The 14,564-nt window shown below is 37.0% G+C and overlaps 1 protein-coding gene across 6 annotated transcripts in view; it reads left to right on the top strand.

The window, feature by feature from the left end:
- lingo2 (leucine rich repeat and Ig domain containing 2) overlaps positions 1 to 14,564 on the top strand; it is a 212,663-nt gene that overhangs the window by 26,472 nt on the left and 171,627 nt on the right. For 5 of the 6 annotated variants that reach the window (XM_082550425.1, XM_082550424.1, XM_082550429.1 and 2 more), the window contains exon 2: positions 12,884 to 12,956. The gene's annotated coding sequence lies outside the window, so the exon portion shown is untranslated. Of the gene's footprint in view, positions 1 to 11,116; positions 11,137 to 12,883; positions 12,957 to 14,564 lie in introns of those variants that run through there. The other variant, XM_082550427.1, reaches the window with a different exon arrangement.

The raw sequence follows: 14,564 nt of genomic DNA, 5'->3' as shown, positions 1-14,564 counted from the left end.
TGTTAAACCCCTCACTACACACTTTATACACTTTTCTCGGGCAGGCATTAACATTTTCACATTTCTCTCTCTTGTTTAAACATTCTCAAAGTTCTCAAAGTTCAAAAGAAAAATAAGTCCATAGAATGAAACCAGAGATCAAAACCTGTTTTCAGGCCCAAACATTTGTTTGAGAAATAAAAATATGAACATTTTCCTATAAATAATAATGATGGATTTTAGAACTAACAAATTTAATTTCACTTTGATGGTGCAAAACATTTCAACGACATTGTTGGGTTTGTTGGGGAGAGAACTTACAAACATACAGTACAGCACTTTAGAGTCACAGAAGACACAGAACAATGCGCCGTTAAAAAAAACAGAAAAAAGCATGCAAAATTGTGCTAAGAAAAATCTGCGACACTGTGAGGCCGCGAAAGGTGAACCGTGTTATAACGAGGGACCACTGTATAAGGCTGATGCGGTGTCTCAGATTCTTACAGTTCTTTCTGTCCTTAACTCATTACCCTATACTGAGTTTTAAAAATATTCAGATCCACAAGCAGCAGATATCAGTCTGCTCAATGATCCACACTGTAGCTTCGAGTGCTGACAGAAAGACAAAATACAACATTTTAGATATGCTTACTCATAAATGGGCATCAGACTGTCCAGGTGTGACCACTATGAAAGGAAGAGCTTACACGTTGAAGCAGGATGAGAAATACATGTCACAATGAGAGCCAGCACATTAAGTCATCACTCCATCATCACGTAGAAATGTTAATCAGGTTGGAGTAGTAGGCAGGATATTGTGCAGGGGAGGTGGTGTGGCAGAGGTGACAGAAGGCTTTCTGTCTCTGACAAGGCCTTTGCAAAATCTCTTGGGCAGCTTGGCTGTGGGCATAGTTTAGCTCCGGGCTTCTTCTCTGTTTTTCTCGGTTCCATAAATAACAAGGGGCAGACGGAGGCAAAGACAATGAGCAAGTGAGGACAATGTGGCAAGGAGGCTGAGCGCCTGAAAAAGAAACAGACAGTTAGTTGTCCTGAAGACAAAAAGAACCAAACAGTGATTTGTTGTTCAGAACAGAGTCAGATTGGGGATGAATAGTAGCATAACATTGGGAGAACAAAAACGCAAAACACTGCAGAAGAGAGATAAGGTTCACCCTACAAAGGTATGGGGGAAAAGGCAAGATGCTCTTTCTCACCCTGAGAAATGCTTTAAGGAAATGTACTTGCTACTGGACTGCAATTAATGCTGTACTGTGCAAGGAATGATTCAGTGTACTGAAACGTAGAATAATTACATACTGTATTATCATATATTAAATACATTTTTAATCTTAGCGTAGTATACCAGTCTTAGTGAGTCAGTTAGTAACATGGACACTGTGCCCCATACATATAGTGTTTTTAACTATGTTTCACTTGGTGCTGTAGGTTATTTTACTGTGGGAATGTTTAGCTTCTTTATATATTCTGTTGACATTTCAATAATAAGTGAATACGCTAGCGAAGTAAAAAGGAAAGCAAATTGTAATATTGTAGATAGGAGTAAATAGAGCCCCAGTCATCAGGCACTTTACATACTACTTTCTATAAATTTTAACCAGGATTTCTCTTTTTATTGTGTATATAATGGTCACCCTGACCAGTAAGAAGGTCAGACTTTTCCACAGGTCACCATAGGGGAAGCTGAACGGTAGTTTGCATGGTAAAGTGGCACTGCTTTACTTCTACAGCTTCTGCACAAGGATATTGGACAAATGAGGGCTGAGTAGAATAAAGGTAAAGCAGACTCACCATGCATATACATGTATAAAGTCATTTGCTGTCCTACAGCAATGGCATTTCACCATATATGGAAATTTTTTAAGTGCAATGCTTCTGTTTTAACAAAAAGGCTTAACTGTGCATTAACATAATTAACTACTTAGCTAATTATGTCACAATATTTTTTTTGTTTTGTTTTTAAGTCGTACTAAATACCATTAGACTGGATCATTTTCTACAATGTTACTGCTCAGTAATTTGAAGAGGTGTTACGATTACTCTGTTTTGCATTAACACTGAAATATCTCCAATTTTCTTCCAGTAATGATGGTTGTTTCTCTCTCCAGCAGCCATTTTCTGTGATTCTGCTGGTTACGACTGTCTATCTTGAGATTCAATGGCTACAACCCACATTATCCTCCATTTTTTGCATAAACAGCTGGAGGCCACCAAATCTGAATACTGCCCTGCAAGGCTCAGGGACAACAAACAAATAATTGTCATATTGCTAGTGTAACAGTGTAAAAGGACTGCTTTTTGAATTTCCTGTTCCTTTCATTTACAGAGATTAGGAGGGCACCTTGTTGTATATGGACATAATGCCTGAGTACACTGTATCATTCTACTTTCCAACTCCTTGGGGTCAATAATTTTGTTTTGGTGGCTGACATATATAATATATTAGTATATATTAATAATAATAATAATAATAGTCTTGACAAGCCTAATGGGGTAATCGTGCGCATTATCAGTATAATGTCTCCCTTAAGTTTTAAGTAGATTAAAAAAAATACCACTTCACAACAATTGATCATTCTTCTACATATTGGAAGATGCTTTCTATTCTCTTAAGTCAGCATTTTGTCCCAAGTCTTCTCAGTTCTAGTTTAGTCATTGAATTCTCCTTCAAATTCGTGAGGAATGGTGATAGACAGCAGCTAATGTTTGACTGCACGTGGAGACGAGCTATTCCGTTGGCATATTCCGTTCAGCACACTTAGGAAATGAGGAAAGCTTGTTAGTTCAAAATCTAATCATTTATACAGGAAATTGTAAAACCAAAGGTGTTTGAGTGTAGCATTGGGCAGCATGGTAGTACGGTGGTTAACCGTACTACCATCAGGCCGGGGTCTTTCTGCGTGGAATTTGTATGTTCTCTCCATGTTTGCATGGGTTCTGTCCGGGTATTCTGGCTTCCTCCCACAGTCCACAGACATGCAATTGTCTGGAAACACTAAATTGCCACATAGGTGTGAATGTGACTCTTGTCTATGTGTTAGACTGGCGACCTGTCCAGGGTGTACTTTGTCTCTTGCCTTAAGACAGCTGGGATAGGCTGCAGTGCCCCCTGCGACTCTGAAAAGGATAAGCAGAAGTGAATGGATGTATGTTTGAATGGAAAAGCGCTTTAGCAGTTGTACTTGAGCTGCTAGTGGTTTGTGGTCTAGCTACATTGCCATCTCAGTCTGATTTTTTTTAAACTCTAGTAGTACTCCTTTTATTTATTCATGGTGGTGGCATGGCCTTTTGAGTTCTTGGCTTGATTTCTTATGATGCCATTTCCTGTCATCTGTTTGTATGTTGTGGTCTGGGTCTAATCACCCGATTAATCTACCTTCACCTGTTCATGACATGATTTAAGCTTTCTTGTGTTTGTTTGTGTGATGATGATAATAATAATGATATATTTTATTATAATTGCTGTTTAATGTCTATTTTATACAATATAAAATTACTGCAGAAAAAATAACATAAAGTTTAGATCATTAACTACGCAGTGCACAATACTCTCTGAGATAGAATAGTATAGTACCATGAGATTTTAAAATTTTGGACAGATTTTATGAATTTTGGCAGAAGATTTATGGTAACCACTTCTGCAGGATGACAGATGGCAGAAATGTTGTTGCTGATTGGTGATCTCACAGGGGGCGATAGGAACATTGGAATATAGAGCACATCACCCAACCCCAATAGAGAAGCTAGCGTTTATTTTAATGCTTGTTAATGTTGCTTCAAAGTTTCATGGCAGCTGTGAGAATGAAGCACTTGCTGAAGTGCTGACGTACCACATTTTACACTGCTCAGAATGAATATTAATTTCACACACAGGTGGAATAAATAACATTAACCAACTTCCACCTATCCATTTTTCTTAATCTCTTATTCAATTCAGGGTGGCAGGGGAGCTGGAGCCTATCCGAGCTGTCATAGGGTGAAAGGTGGGACACACTCTGGATAGGTCATCAGTCTGTCACAGGGCTAACACAGAGATATACAACCATTCATGTTCACATTTATATCTACAGCTAATTTAGAATAACCAGATTAACATAAGAAGAATGTCTTCAGAGTGTGAGGAAGACAGAGTGCCAACAGAGAACCCATGTAAGCACTGGGAGAACAGGCAAACTGCACACATAGGACCCACGCCACTCGGTGGGTTTGAACCACGACCTTGTTTGTAAGGCAACAGTGCTAACAACTGTATCACCATGCTGCACCATTGACCAACTTATTGAAATATTTTGTTGAAGGCACTGGGTTGTTGAACTCATGTAAGTGACCCAGCTTTCCACCCAACAACCCAAAGAACTGCTGGCAGGTGTCCTAGTTCCAGACACCACAAATCACAGCCAGAAGGCCCCAATAGGTCAGAGCTGTTTTGACAGCTAGAGGGGGATCTACACAATATTTGGCAAATCTTGTGGCTGACTGATCTACATCACATTATCAGATATAGACCTGGTAATTTGACATTACCAGGTCTGATCCAGAGCAATAGGTATAGTGTCATGTCGCCAATTCCAAGTGCTTGTAATCTGAAAATATGTGCATGCATATTCAAAATGTGATTTATAGTTTCTCAGCCACAACCCACAGCACTGTAAATTATGAGAGGTACAACAATTGAAAGGCATTTCTGTAATTATGGTTGACTTCTTTTGATAAAAGTAATAAAAAGATGTGAATCACAATATCGTTAGCTTCATAGCATAAGTGCCTAAGTCATTGACTTAGTCAAATGACTTAGGCAATTATGCTATGAAGCTAACGATATGTAGGTTTTTATTATTTCTACTAGGGGCACATACACAGCATAATTTTAGTCAGAGACATTGTCATCCTTTCTTTTTATGACAAATACAGTTGACTTGCTCAGAGCAATTTTCCTGCCTAATCTAAAAACCATCTTTAGTTGAAATGAACAACCAATCCCCCTTATCCCCACCTCCTCATTCACCCCCTGTAAATTGTGTTAACAAAGACCAGGCTATTTATAGTTGTTCGCTATTATCTTTTCTCATAAGAAAAAAATACTGAATGTGCTGTACTAGATGTACAACATGTACTGTGGACATATCTATTTTAAATGCACATGCAAAGTTTGATGAATTATGGAAATGGTTTTTGATCAAGTGTCTTTGTGGAACTGTGAGAGAATATTTGATGTAGTAGAAGAATCAAGGAATGTTCTGCATGCCTTCCTAGAAACCATTTGAAAGTAATGATATCCCCAAAATGAGGAATGCATAGGGCCATCTGCTCTGTGATATGACTATGCAAATGGTAGTTCAAAATACAAGTGAGCTTAGTAATCAAAGATTGTTGATATTCTTGAAGCACTTTGAAGTTAATTTTTGAAGTATCCTAAACAGAAACAACTCACAATGTAAAACAACCAAGACCTCTTGGTGAGTTTAATTAGTATTTTTAGAGGGCCTATCGTCATGAGCAATTACTCCTTAACAAAGTGTTACCTTTATTTTCAGGAAGCACACAGTTGAACTGTTCCTTGAATTATTGGAGACAAGAGTGGGTGGTTCCAAGAAATTGTTGTCTGAAGCCATTAAATTGTCAAGCAACATCTTTAATTGCATGTGATTGTAGATGGGGGGGAATATTCATTTGTTTTTAACCATTTAAACACGTGTTTCTACTGTGCGCAACATCATATTTATTACAGGACAGAATAATAATATAGGGGCAGTCATGATGATGTAAATGATGAATCATTTTATGTAAGATAGGAATGTAGAAATCTGTTATACCACATAAAATGACTCTATAATGCTTTTCTTACATCTAATGATGTAAATGCAGAATTTCCCAGATGCATAAAGCATATCTGTTTTTATTTATTCATATTTCCCTGTAAAAATGTATTTGTTCTAGTCTTTCAACTCCGTCTCCATGAATCAATTACATGAAGTCCAATGGAAATACTCAAAAGAATTAAATGAAATTAATAAGTTCAAACTTTGGACTCTACATATTTCTTTATCTGTATACATTTCTTGGGACATTAAAGAGATAAACTCCAACAAAGCTCATTAAAATGAAAGATCTTCACAAAAGCAAATGGGAAATATAATCATTTACAGTGTTTTTGTCACAGCACATGATGATTCTGATTAAACTTTATGCTCTGATGACTCTGCGGATCTGCTGTGTATTAATATTGTAATGGCAGCATTGCCATTTCAACACATCCTCTTCAAACATTAACTTGGCTAATATAAAGGTTGAATGATTATCATCTGACAGACAACCATACAGAACTGCAAACATAACAATATTCTTCATTTCATGGTTCAGTTGTTAGCACATTAGTATGAGAAAATACTAATTGTTACTGGTTCCACAGATCTTTTACAGTGCAGCTAACGTTTTTTGTTACATAAGCTACACCCTTTCCTGACGCGAGGTTGAGTGTGCATTTATCCTCGAATGAAACATATACACAACTGAGTGGAATGATCCTTGACATACACAAGATGCTGAGTTGCACTGTGCTTTACTGAGCAAAAACAATTTCCTTAAGCAGTATGCAAACCTCTCTGACGATATCTGGGTCTAGTATGGCTTTTAAAAATTTGGACTTAGTTTTTGTACTGGGGCTACATACAGTACCGATGTTTTGTGTTTAAAACACCCTGGACATGTTATGCAAACGTGCCTGTGGAAAGGGTGATTGTGACCCTGATTGTGTACTGTTTTAATGTGAAGGTATTTGTTAGTTATTTGCCTGATCTTAATACAATTACGCATATATATTACAGAACTTAATGTTATCTAAAATTTTATTTACAAGTTTTATATTTTGCAAGAGAAAGGAAATAATATGAACAGACATATTGATGTTGTAGTGTAAGGTTTTTTTTTTTTGGTTTTTTTTTTCAAGAGACAACTAGGGACTGTTTTTGTAATGTTTACAGGCCCCTAATACTGCACAGACTTTTTTAATGACCTCAGTGAACTGCTGTCTGTGATCTGTGTTGATTTCGACTGTGTAATTATTATTGGGGATTTTAACATCCATGTGGACAACCCTCAGGACAAAGGGACTAAAGACCCGAGTAACACTCTGGGCAACTTTGGGCTGACTCAGCATGTAACAGAGGCCACACATAATAGAGGACACACTCTTGACTTACTAATCTCCAAGGGCCTGAGCATTTCAAAGGTTACTGTGTCTGATGTGGGCCTGTCTGATCATTACTGTCTTTTCTTTGATAGTAAAATGTCAGCGCACACAAATATGTCAACAGCAGTGATCACAAAAGTAGTGAGATCTTTAACTAGATCTTCCCATTAACACCTGGCCTGTCCAGAGGTTCAGTCAATGAGCTCGTCAATAGCTTCAATGCTAAAATGTTAAATGTCATATGGGCAGAAATCTGTGCCATCAGAAACTGAATATGAATAAGTTAAATTTGAATTTGAATTGCTCAGATTGAATCTGAATGCATGCTTAAATTTTTTTTTTTAACACACTACTCCATTGCTGTTTGACAGGCTGAAGTTGTCGGGTCACCTCCTAAATCAACCATCTATTACAGGTGTTTTGTGCCAGAAATGGAGTGTCCACTGAAGACTGAAGATACGGAATCTCTATGCCTTGCCATTGATCCCTCTTGTGCCTACATGTAGACAAGAGACATTAACTTAACTTTGCTAGACCCGCCCCTGCACAGTTACCAGCTGTCAGCTACATAAAAAAGGATCCTGGGGTTATTTGTCTCTCAGAAACAGTTCATAACTTCCCTTCAACTCATTCATGTCACCTAAAAGGTAAACCTGTTTCTCCATCACCTGTTCAGCTCTGATGGTTCAGTAAGGACATCTCCTGGTTTCATCTTCATGTTTCCCTCTCACCACATATCCAAACCGACATCATGACCAGCAGCTTTACAGCTGTGGCTCCAGCAAACAAACATCAGCTGATACTAGAAATTAATATTAAATAAATTCTAACAACAGCTGATCAAGCTTAAACGTGCTGCTGTTGTCTAGCGCGACATGCGCCGGTTTCTTCTTTCTGGCGCAAAGTGGGCGATAAACAAACAAGAGAGAAAAGCCGATCAGCTGATCATTGATCCGTTTCATGATTGAAGTAGAAACAGGAGATGGAGGGGGAGAGACTGAGAGAAGAAGAGGCAGCTGTGCAGCGAAGACACAGAATAAATCCAGCTTTGTGTATTTTTCATTGTAGCTGAAGTCCGGGACAAACTGTTCCTTTTCACCTCAATACCAGACGATTCAGTTTTTTACGGGTTGGTTGGAAACTCTAATAACTAATCTTATAAATAAAATAAGATAAAACAAGTTCAACATCAATAATATCATAGCACCCGCCCAGCTGTATATTACGTTACGGAAAAAAACCGAAAAAAAACCCATCGGCCCATAAAAACGAAAAATCACCATCGGGCATACTGGTGTTCATGGTGTTTCATGACTTTGTCCATGAAACACCATGAAACAGTGTTTCAAAACATCAGATCTGCTGAAACACTCAGTTTTTAAAAAAAAAAATCCAGGTTGAAGACTCACCTGTTCTTAGCTGCACTTGAATAAAGCACCAAATCCACACTGTTTTACTTTTAAGCTTAACTTTTCAAAACTTACATTTTAACTACTGATTTTATCTACTGTTCCTTTCTCTTTTTTCCATTTTAAATCATGCTTTTTATTTGGTTTTGTTTTTTAATGACTCTGTAAAGCACTTTGAATCACCTTGCTGTTGAATTGTGCTAATAAACTTGCCTTACCTTGATCATTGAGATTCTCTTACTAATATGTTTGTCTTTATCTGAAACTAATGTTACTGTATATCTTGCTATAATTCATACAATGTTTTCATGAATTCAACAACAAACTCGTCTAATACGAGGAGGAGTTGAACAACCAAAACCTTCGTTTTTGCCTTATTTGAGATATTATGACACCATCATGTTGCCTAGCAACCAACTATAAATGAGCTATATATATCCCATTATATGGGCTTAAATGACATTAAGAAAGCAGTATATAATTTCAGTTTCATGACAATGATCTGAATATTTTCAACAAACTTGCTGTTTTATAAAAGATATGTTCATGTTTCTAAATTCTGTGAAAAAAAAATTAGTTTAATTTTAGATTGGACATCTACTTCAAGGTACATAAAAAAAATATTATTCATTTTCACTTTTTAAGATCCTTAAACATCCTTACTTTTAGAATGGTAAGTAGTTCTCTTTGAAATTAGTCTCAGCTGTATCGTTATCTCTTGATTGTCTTGGTTAACTGAGGCCTAAACAAACCAGATCTTTGATGTCTCTGCCTGCAAGGCTACCGCACTGTAATGAAACTGTATTGCATTGTCTCAGCACTAAATGTTTGGCATGACGGAACACAGAAGTAATTTCTGCGGCTTGCTGGCTTCCGCTGGTTTCAAAGCGGCTGTTGCCTTTTTCTCTCATGAGAGACTTGCAAGCACTCCCTCACAGAGCCAAACAGCTTTCAGGCTTTCATCAATTATTTAGCACCTGTTGCCTTCAGGGAAGTCCTGATAAATTATGGTGATGAATGCAATCAGAATATGGGAAATATACAGTTATAAACCTATATAACACTTTTAATATCTCTTGATCAGGAAATGAAAATCAGAGTGATTTAAATGCTGGCATAAACTCTGAATTTTCTGCACACCTTCTTGTCCACACTGTAGGAAACAAGCAAAATCACAAAAACACTTTACTAGTTAAGAAACCTTTGAAAGGATTACAAAAGTCGCTCTGTTTATACTGCGTAAATACCCATGTGATGTGGAAATGTTTCGCCTGTTCTCCCTGAAGTCTGAAATGACTTTTTTTTTATAATGAATAAGCATGAATGTTTTTAGACTGATAACTTGTTTAACACACAGCCAAACATTATATTTTTCTCTCTCTCATTGAAATTTTTACGAGGACTAAAAGATTACTCTTCAGCAAACTACAGAAAGTGTATTGGAACATTAAATAATCCTTAGAACAGAGGATATTCCTTTGAGTGTATCCACACACAGTGTATGAGATAGTATATGTGTGTGTTTACAACATAGTACTCATCCTAAATGGTCAAAATCGGTCTTATAAAAGAAGTACTATGAGGTTCATGTGGGTCATACTTATTGCACTCGTTATAGCAATATGTGAGTTTCAAACTCACTCATTTACTTAATCTCTATTCTTTAATATTGGCAGGCAGCTTTTTCTATAAAAAAAAAACAAAAAAAGAAAAGAAAAAAGCTTAATTGAAAACAATGCGAAAATGTGCAACTGAACTTGTACATAAGTATCAGTACAGCAAGGCAAGAAAGGCAGCAAGACACCAATGTAATGACAAAGAAGCAAAACATCCTCATACTTAAATGGCAGATTGATAGCTTGAATGGCTTCTTTAACTACACCTGAACTTTATTGTCTTTTCATAATTGCAATCCCATGTGAAAACGTTGGTTTTAGGTGTAAGCAGCCCCTTTCACATGTTAAAATTTAAACTTCTCCCATTTTTATTGTTACTCCTACGGTCGCAAGAGGTTGCCTAAATAAACAACTTTCCAATTAACCTTAAAAAATCCGCAGTTATTGTCTATCTTAATGTGAGGTCAGGCTGTGCAAAACTTGAAACAATCATAAAAAAATGAATTGTGTCTTCGGTTCTGAAAAGTACCTTCAATCTGCATTTATTAGTGGTGTGTAGAATGTGGAGTCTCTGCTCCTCCTATCACCTCCACCTCCCTTCTTCCACTTTGGGATTGCTGTGCATAGCTGTGGTTGACTTGCAGTTTGCTATATAGTGTAGTCTCTTTTGGTTCTCAGTCATTGCTTGCCATTTGTGGCTATGAGGAAGGCCAAAAACCAAACTCAATCCCTCAAAACAACAGTCCACAAACCAGAGGGTGACATCATGGTAGCTGCTATGTCCACTTGTTTCATACAAGAGTCTTTAGACATGGGGGCGTGCTGGTGTGCATAGATATAATGGTGCCACAAAGCCAAGTGTGAGCCCAGTGGCAATTTAACAATTCTCAGCAGGTTGTGTTCAGGGAAGAGCTAAGATGGGGCAGTGAGTTGCTACTTGTGTGTGTGTGTGTGTGTGTGTGTGAGTGAGTGTTTGTCTGTTAGGTCTATCCTTTTGTGTGTGTTTGGCAGTGTTTGATTTCATAGTGAGAGTTCTGCTGACCTTGGCATACTCAAGACTACATCCCAGTGGTGTCTCATCCCTCTCTTCTCCTTCTCTTTCTCCTCGCCCTCTCATTCTTCCTCCGCACAAATCCCCTCCCAGGACCGTGCCTTTCTCCTTCCCTTTGTGAAAAAGAGAAAAAAAATAGCTAGCAGTTCCAGAAAAAGATGCCAGCATCTGTCTCACTTTAACTTGAATAATTTGAGAAAAGGGTGTGATTAAAACCGAGAAAATGTTTGAGTGCGAAGAATACAACAACAGGCAGCCAAGAAAAAATCATTTGGAAGTCTATGTCTTTAAAATAAATATATAATTAGTGTGGCTCTTTGACTTTTCCTGTCATCTCCATTTTTGCTGGCTCATACCTTTCAGAGTAAACCAGGCTCGAGATCTCATTAATTCTAAACATTGCTGTCAGAGAGGAAGAAATGCAGTGAATGGCAGATTGAGGTTTCTCTGTGCTTGTTATACTTCTCTTCACGTCAAATGCAATTCCATCAAATATATTAGTGATATTCAAGTGAAAAATATTGATGTGTTAGCATTTAGAAATTAAAACCATAAAGCTGCATTTTAACATTACTTCAAGTTGTTTGTTTGTTTCTTTTTTGGTTTACTGATCAAAATGTCAAAATTCCACAGTGAGAATGGCGTGTTTTTTAAAGTATTAAAATGACAGGGAGATGTATTTGATGCTGCAACACACAGACATATTTCTTGTGTTTAAAGTTCTTGGTTGACAGAAGTAGAAGTCAACCAGTGCTGCTTATGGGAAAACAACTGGCATAGCAATTCAACTGAAATGACAAAAATGGTTGTTTGTGTTGTTTGCAAACTGTCTCGCAGTGGAGGTACATTTGTATACTGAATGTATACAAAATATCAGCAGAACACAGGTTTTTTATGAAGCCTGTAACATAGTGGTTGGTGGAGCTAGGCAAAAAGGATGCTCTTTTTACTCGTGGAATATGTAATTTAACTGGTCTTTTTAAGTAACCCAGTAGTGAAAAAGTATTTTATCACACTGATTGAAAACCCTGTCTTATATTACAGTGATGCAGAACTGCTCATGAATACTAATTATTGGACGTCAATTACACCTTGTATAAATATTTGCTCCAAATCTAAGCAGTTTGTAAATCTTTATTGTTTCATGGAATAGACTGTTTAGAATGATCTCATTTAATTCTAATTCAACAGTGTGGATTCTGCTGCACAATGTAATATTAAAGTTTTACAAATTGAAATGAGTAATTCAGAAATACTGAGCTTCTATCTCAGTGTATACAAGGCTTTAACTTCACTGTAATTTTTTTTTAAATGAATTAACTACTAATCTCACATTTTGCAAAGTTGTTTAATGCATTTCCGTTTATGTTATCTTTCCCTTAACATGTACAGAAATAACCCAGTGACTTGTATAAAGTCAAGGATCTTTCTGTACCGCGCATCTTTGTGTTAGGGATTCAGTGTTTGCTCTTATTAAATGTGACATTGAGTACAGTGAGTGGATGACACAAGCTTCTTGCATGCTGACATTTCAAATGTTTCTGATGTGTCTGTCCTGTGTAATAACATAAGTCATTTATATTGCGTGTCCTTACAGAAGTCTTTCCTTTTTATGTTTCAGACTGAATCTGTGTAGGCACCTTTCCACTATCCTGCCAGCAAGCAGAAATGTTCTTTGCCTCTATTCCAGTATGGTAAGTTAATCTTTTGTGTCTCTGCTAGCATGAATAAATGTGTTCCACAGGGGAAAATAGCAGGGCTTCATGCATGACTTGTTATGGATTTGGGAAACCAGGTGTTAGCTATGAATATTCTTATGAATACTCTTAGTGTTATGAATAGACACAGGTCAAAGATTTCCAGACTTACTGCTTAAAAGAAAATTAAAACAAGAATAACTTTAATTTTGTGAAACTGGTGTGCAAAACAAAGCTCTGAAACCTGACTCTTTGGTATTCTCATATTGCTTGTTTATGTTTTTCTTTTGTTAATAAGAGAACCAATTTTGACAGTAAGAAACCTGTGACAAAATGGAACACATACATACACACAAAGTCACCCGTAGGTGAACTGATAGCGGTTGAATCCGTGGGTGGCTTTTTAAAATAGGCCAGCAGAACACACTGTTATTTCACAGTAATCTGTCAGTAATCTGCTGACAGTCAGAGCAAATCTTGAAAAACAACATTGACTTTTACATTTCTCAGCACTGTAAAATGTTGCAATGAAGAACTAATGAGCGTCTGAAAATCGTTTTTTTTTTTAAAGACATGCTTTAATGCATCAATGTAAAGCATGTCAGCATTTTCTGCTATTTTCAGTTATTCTTTATTAAAATAGTGCGATTGTGGTGAAAAAATAAATAAATAAAAAGGTGCTTGTGGCTTGGGTTAAACAAGGGCTGATCACCGTGACTGAAACCCGAGGGCAAAAATACAGAACCATGAAGTCATTCTCTCCTACCAATCCCTGTCATTGTGCTAAGCATGATAATTCCATGCTCAAAGGTCCATGCCAACTATTGTGCCAATCTGGCAGTACCAAATTATACTGGCAACGTTAGGGGGGAGAACACAGTGCGGTGGAACGGAAAGCAATAAAGCATGATGTTGCCAATTACACCAGAATCTCTTGGTAATTATATGTTTTGCTTAAACAACACATGTGGTAACCACTTTGATATTGTTTTGATATTGGATTTTAATTGCCAATGCAACTAATCAAACATGAAGTGGAGATGTTGCTTGAGGTTTGTGGGGATCTAGTAAAACTGTGATAGCTCTGGGGAGATTGACAAAATGGAACAAGTCATTGCTGTTTCTAGCCTGCAGCTACTGGCAGTGTGATGACAGTAAAAATGATCTATACCAACTGAAGCTTTTCAGACTGCTTGCCAGGCTTCAAATAAACACGACTGTATAACATAGAATGAAGGCGCAAATCATATTGTGTCTTCTTACTTTAAAAGAAAATCACATTTGGAATATTTGTTTTGCTGCTACTTTGTTGGATATTATCAAAGGAAATGCCAAAAGAGTGATGCCATCTTTGTTTATTTGTTTGTTCTTTTGTTCAGTAGCAGATATGACAAACAAATCCAATACAAAAAAGAAAATTGAAGTGAGTTTTACTAAAAGCTAAAGTTCTACTTGATTTGATTGATTATGAAGAAACACTTTTTCATTTGTTTGTGAATGGGTGAAGAGAAACTATTCAGCCATAGCTGGTGTGTATTCTCATAGCTTCCATTATTATTTTACAGGGATGTGACGTTTATCAAGCCAGTGACTTTATCGAAGGAA

Source organism: Aulonocara stuartgranti (assembly GCF_965226115.1).
Source record: "Aulonocara stuartgranti genome assembly, chromosome: 2".
Classification (NCBI taxonomy): Eukaryota; Metazoa; Chordata; class Actinopteri; order Cichliformes; family Cichlidae; genus Aulonocara; species Aulonocara stuartgranti.
The sequence above is the reverse complement of the archived record's forward strand: the minus strand, read 5'-3'. Positions and strand labels throughout refer to the sequence as shown.